Here is a 6,798-nt window from a genome sequence, read left to right on the forward strand (position 1 = left end):
ACGCGCAACATGAACAAGGACAAATCACATACATACAAATGGTTTTTAATGTTTTTAGTGTATGCTGCTGTCTGGTTGCTCCCTTTAAAGGTATATAGACAAGTATGTTTTAACAATAAAATCCACGTCGCAGTCGTGTAATGGATATGGTGTCCGCCTAGCGACCGGGAGGTCACGGGTTCGATCCCCACAGTGGGAGCGTTCTTTAGATCTCCCCCAAAGACACCAAGTACTGGTTCTAGGCCCAAGAAACGGACTCGAGAGCATTTATATTAGCCTAAGGCTTTCGATGCAATCGAGCTTAAATAAATAGGTTTAAACTAAAGTAATAAAATCCACGTCCATATTATTAACTTTAATATAAAATGTATATTTAAATTTAAAATATGTTGTGGACGTGTGTGTGTGTTTTCCTTTGGTGTGTTTTTGGTCGGGCCGCTGTCAATATTTTTCTATAAATAAAATACCTGGTTCGTACAGTTTTCTTGTGTTTGCGCTGCCCAAGCTTTACTTAGTTTTTGTTGTAAATGATTGTTACAGAATACATACAACACATAATAACATAATAATAAAAGGAGCACCACCGCAAGTGTTATTCACCGTGTAAAGTGTTCTTTACTACATTATGCGACTTTTGACACGAAAGAGCATTTCTTGAAATACTCAACTTTTAATCTTTAACGTATATGTATTTATTCTTTTAAAGACCAAGTTGAACATTCGTCTGATACTGATGATTGAGAAGTACAGAAAATGTTTGACACAGACATTGCAATCAACCGCAGAAAACATACATCATGTGCAGATAATATATGAAATAAAAGCGTGGTTAAGGTCACGAAGAAACAACGGTTGCAGTTAGACGCAGTTGTGGGTGGTTAAGCCTTATCTAAGCTCAATAATCCTTCTACACGGCTGGTACATCGGCCTGCTGGAATTAAGTCGGTTTATAATATTCAGACGAACCGATTTTTTGTTGAGACGACCGTAAAGGTAACTAGGTGCGTGGAGTGTAGCAAAACATCAAAACTTCCAAATACCAAATGCCGTTGCAACATTGTTGCGTGTTGTTAGTAAATGCCAAACCAGCGATCACCCCATACGCAGCCTGGGTACGTTTTACCTCTAGCAGTTAATTTAACGCACAATGATTTAATGGTGAAGTTATGTTCACGAACGGATGTTCACATTCGCACGAACGAATGAACACGTTAGCATGAGGCGTTGGGAACGTGTTCATGGCAGATTATGGATGAAAATATCATGACTGGAAAGCTTTTTCACGTATGACTTAAGATTGCATCACCGGCGGTGGTGGGCGCACGTGCAGAAAACACGAATGCGAGCTTCGGCTTATAAATTGGCAAATTATTATTATTATTTAAAATATATATAATGACATATTCCAAGTATTCCGAAAAGACTATTTAGGACAGAGGATAAAATATCGTGTTGATAAAAAGAGTACTACTACTACGGGATTGTTCCTCATTCCTTTACAGCAACGCTTTGCAGTAAAGCTAGGCGGATTAATTATCGTAAGTACTAAACTATATATTTGTTGTTTTTTAATTGTTCATTTGAATTTTTATCACACAAATTTGGCACATTTGAATTGATCGTTAAACATTCTTTAACTAACAAATATACACTAGGTTTTGAAGTATTTTCTCTTTCAAATGCATATGTTTTCTTTAAATATTTTATCAATATTTAATAAATCGTTTGATACATTTTTACTTATACTTACATTAAAACAAAAATAACATTATACGCCAGTTAAGTTGTGAGTATATTTGTAAATAATATTGAGTTGAAGATTAACATATGTTGTTAAAGGGGCCTTTTCACAGATTTTGGCATTTTTTTTAACTTATTCATTAAATGCTTTATATTGATAAATGTAAACATTGGATCGTAAAAGCTCCAGTAAAAAATCAAGAAAAAAATTAAAAAAAGGAAAAGAACATTGCCCGGAGCAGGTTTCGAACCAGTGACCCCTGGAGTCCTGCCAGAGTCCTGAAGTAAAAATGCTTTAGCCTACTGAGCTATTCCGCCTAGTACACATCCTTGACGTATTTTATACCTTATATAAGCAATCTTCGTAGTTTCACAAAATTTAACGACAAAAACAGAACTCTCCAAATTATTCAATCGTTTCGCGTTGCAACGCTTTATAATTTTTAGGTTTTAAAATCGTCAAAAGATGCATATAATGGCTATATTAGAGCATGGTTAATGTTCAGTATTACTGTTTCCTCACAAATATCATAACTAAAACGAAAACTTACGAATCTGAAACAACTTTTTTCAATTTTGTCAATTTACCAAAGCGTGAAAAGATCCCTTTAAAATACTCTTAATATTTAGATCTTGTGAATGTATTTATTAACAATTCTAATGACATATTTCACAGTTAACATTAAATAAGCTTAATTAAATTGAAGTCATGTTAGGATTTTGTTTCGTTTGTATTGTTTATGAAACATTTTGTTCTAACCAAAGCTGAATTCCAGACCAAAACAAGCTGTTGTTCAGGGATTTTCAAAATTCGTAATTAATCACAAAAATGTTGAATGGTGCGAAATAAGGAAATACCAAATGAATGCGTTGAAGACATTAATCCCGTTTAAAATTTGAATAATACGAATTAAAGTAAGTGCTCTATTAATAAAATAACACCGAGAAGAATAAATAAAAAAAATACTTAGCACACCCTACGTATTTTGATGGATAGATAGTTAATAATGTAAACCAAACATAATGAAGGTGGGAGTGCAATATATAGAATACTGAGAAACTGAAGTTATAGATACTATTTACCGCTTCCTTTTTATTTATAGGTACAATTAACCACCCCATTCTAAGTATTTACAAAAAATGCACGTCAATATTGACAAAATTAGAGGCAGTGCTTATGTAACGCAATATGGATAGGTGTGGGTTTACATCCAAAAATATGGTTATTATTCGATTGTAAATTCGTTCAATACAGTTTTTAAATTCTACGTTTTTTTATTTACGTTAGTTTTTTGTTTATCAATACATATGTTGACATCTTTAATTTTCATTTCATTTACTGTATGTAATCAGGGAGTTCTCCTCAGGGTTTACAATTTATATGAAAAATAATAGTAGAGGCTACACGATATATTTCTGTTGTAGTCTTTATAGTTTTTTACAATACTTTTTCTTTATATTAAATACAACTTTTAAATTAAAACTGGTTTCTTCAGTGCCCTTATATGTACCGGCACATGTGCATATAGCTGCACAGTTAGTAAAACAAACAAATCATGTTAAATAATTTGCTATATTTATTCGTATAACATCGGCAAGGGATTAAGTGTAATATAAACAATATGTTTTATATAATATTCGATTTTTTGTTCAAAATTACAAGTTGCATATAACCATTTTCAATTATAGAGTTTCGTTACATAATTCATTTTTAAACGCTCTTTGCAATGTTTCATCATTCAGTTTTAAGCGCTATTCGCAACGTCACATCATTCAGTTTTAAACGCTATTCGCCCTGTTACAAAATTCATTTTTTAAACTATTCGCCATGCTAAATCATTCAGTTTTGAACGCTATTCGCCAATTTACATAATTCAAATTTAAACACTTTTCGCCTTGTTACGTAATTCAGTTTTGAACAATAATTGCCATATAGCATAATTAAATTTTAAACACTATTCTCCATGTTACATCTTTCAGTTTTAAACGCTATTCGCCATTTTACGTAATTAATTTTTGCATTCAATTCGCCATGTTACATAAATCAAATTTCAAATTCTGTTCGACATGTTACATAATTCATTTTAAAATGCAATTAACGTAGTTCATAAGTGCATCAAAATATGTTGTGATGTTTTTTTTCTACGCAGTTCACCTCTGTGTACTGAATTATTAATCACGTTAAGAGTTCATTTTTATTTCTTTATTGAAAGAACACATTTTTATCTATACTGAAAGTACACCTTTCTGTCTCTCAGAAAGTACTATATGTATCTTGTTTAGTCGCGACATCGCATGTTATATAATGCATCGCATTGCTGCTAAACTTAAGGTTTATTTTGGTGTAAGTTCAACCTGCCCTATAAAAGGTACTATTGAGCTTATGATTGAGCTTATGAACTACTGAACCAGTTTTGGGAATGCCCTTGTTTAAAGTGGTAATAGTACTTAAGTAAGTACCGACGAGCATTGAAAGAATATCTTGATTTCGTCTCAAACAGATCGTCTCTTTTGTACACGTGATTTGTAACTCGTCTGTCCTACTTTTGCTTGAGGTATTTATAGCTTGTTAAGCAACATGGGCATTGCAAAATAGGTAATTATAAAATGTTAAATTTAGCTCAATACGGAAATACTAAATCAATCAGTTTAAAGACATTAATCATGTTTACATTACGAATAATACAAAGTAAGGAGGTCAGTGTTGAATTTAATAACAAAAGACAAGAATCGATTTAAAAAAAATGCTTACCACTCCTTACGTGTTTATAGTAATAGTTCACAATTTAAACCATGCAAAATCAAGGTCAAATTGCTATTGATAGACTTCTGAGAAGCCCGATTGATGCATACTGTTAACAAATTCCTACATCTGTCACCGTTAGTGTTATTCAAGCTGTCATTGATGTTATACGCCACATTACGAAACACTCTGTAGGTTAAGTGTATGCAAAACGATTCAGTGACACACATTTTCATCACCGTTTTGTAATCCATGAAGCATGAATGAAGCATGAATTATTAAACGAGCATATCGTTTGTACAATAATAATGAACTACCTAAAGTGTAAATCAACTTTGGTTAAAATAGATTATTCACTGAAGCGTTTCTATACAATTAAGATTTTTTTATTTGCAAAGAATAAATCAATTGTATGTGGCTGTATTTTTATATATAAAACATGTACCCTGGCTACTAAAATCCCTATCTAGGCTTAATCAACTGTTCAGACACGAAGATTAAAGATAAACCGTATGCATTCGAAAACAATGTGCACGCAACATGTGAACATATAATAATGTAAACCACATATGAGATTTAACAACATATGACTCAAAATATTCTAAATATGTTCAATTATCACCCACAAATCACATTAATTGGTCCGTTTTTTTGTTACCGTATTGTTTATTACAAAAAAGATATTGGTTTTGGTATATTATCGGTTTCGATTCACGTATTAAACTTTTGATTGTCTGTGATCACGACTGGGTTAGAAACGATTATCTACCGAAACTAACACATTTTATTTAATGTAATGCTTTTACAGCGTGTGCTAGCAAAGAGTTAAACTGAATGATAACGTCATGACGTCAAAATAACGACGTCATTTCACTGTTTTCAGCATTTTTTCAGATATTTTTTCACTATTTGAAACTACCAGTTTACAAATTACCAAAATTTCGCTACAAACCCAAGTAATCATAAAATAAAGTAAGATTTTAACCCGATTGAAAAATATGTCCGTCCGTTAACCAATATCTGTCATTCTTTTTCAGATAGTTTGATATTTGAAACAAATCCACTATGACGCGCGCCTTTTCAAGAAGAACGACGTGCATCATTCTAGCGATGTTTCTTTTGTTGACGTTTTTTAGTACGTTGACGTCATCCCAATACTTGTGCCGAAGCGTCGGCTGGCTGGGTTGCATAGACGTAGGATGCAGTAACGGGAGTCGAGGGTACTGTAGAAACTTTGGGGATCGCCCGCACAACGACTGTAAATGCGTTATGTACTGGTGACGACAGTCAAGTTGAGTCATGTCACGTTGAGATGGGCGATGACGTATGTAACTCAGGTTGTCATTAAGTGTTTTCTGGTGATGCCATCATAAAACTCTAATGGAACATATTTAAGATAAGTCATTTGAAAGTTCTGATTAAATATGTTCTAGTGAAGCCATACAGAAGCTTTGCCCAAAAAGTCAGTGAAGTCAAATGGAAGCTCTAACGTATCATGTTCAACTGACGTCGTCCAGCTTTTCAAATAAATAACGTTAAGTGACGTCTTAAGATATTTCTGACGAAACATGTTTTTCTGACAGCAGTGGTGGACATGTTCAAACATTTTTAGAATTGGCTGATAGATTTTGTCTGACTGCGTATACAACTTCAATACGGTGTTCATGTTGATGTCTAGTGTTTCCTGTATTGAAATTCACTCAGGTAAATCTAGCCATTGGATGCTAAGGGAGTCTCGCTTGCCTGATACGTTTTAAATCGAGACTTTTAAAAAAATATGTCGTGTTTTTTTTCTCTTAAAAAAGAATTAACTTGTAACATGTTAATGCTAATATCATATAATAATTTAATGTTTTTAATGTTGTTTAGTGACCGAAGGGGAGAAGGCTAGAGTACAAGATGGCAGCTAGGGTTGTATTTATCTACTGTTTCAAATGTTTTCAGAGACCTTGGGTTGGTTAAGGTTTTTGTGTTATTTATATCATGTTTGTAAATCGGATTATTTATTATTTATTGCCATTCGAGCATAATATTGTTGTCATTCGATCATCACAAAAAAAACATTAAAACATGTTCTAATGTTTCGTCGGAGTTTTAACTTGATTATGGAAAGTGTGTTGCAAAAAGTAAGAAATACACCAACATCATTACGAGAGAAACCAATTTGAACACACGCTGATCCTTCGTTTGAGACAAGTACCCGAAGGCAGGTACGACTGAACTAAACTATTACAACTGGGCTCACCGCTTTGGTACGATAAATACAACGATTAATATGATGGACTTGTTTTAAAGAAACATGACATACCTCGCAA

General features: G+C 33.1%; 1 long non-coding RNA gene across 1 annotated transcript; it reads left to right on the forward strand.

Annotated features, from left to right (window-relative positions):
* The first annotated feature begins 1,092 nt into the window (after window positions 1–1,092).
* LOC127859564 (uncharacterized) lies at window positions 1,093–6,567 on the forward strand. Its single transcript, XR_008039456.1, has 2 exons — window positions 1,093–1,538; window positions 5,521–6,567. It is a non-coding gene; the product is annotated as an uncharacterized LOC127859564 (long non-coding RNA).
* Window positions 6,568–6,798: the final 231 nt, after the last annotated feature.

The sequence above is a fragment of the Dreissena polymorpha genome, chromosome 15, assembly GCF_020536995.1.
Source record: "Dreissena polymorpha isolate Duluth1 chromosome 15, UMN_Dpol_1.0, whole genome shotgun sequence".
NCBI lineage: Eukaryota > Metazoa > Mollusca > Bivalvia > Myida > Dreissenidae > Dreissena > Dreissena polymorpha.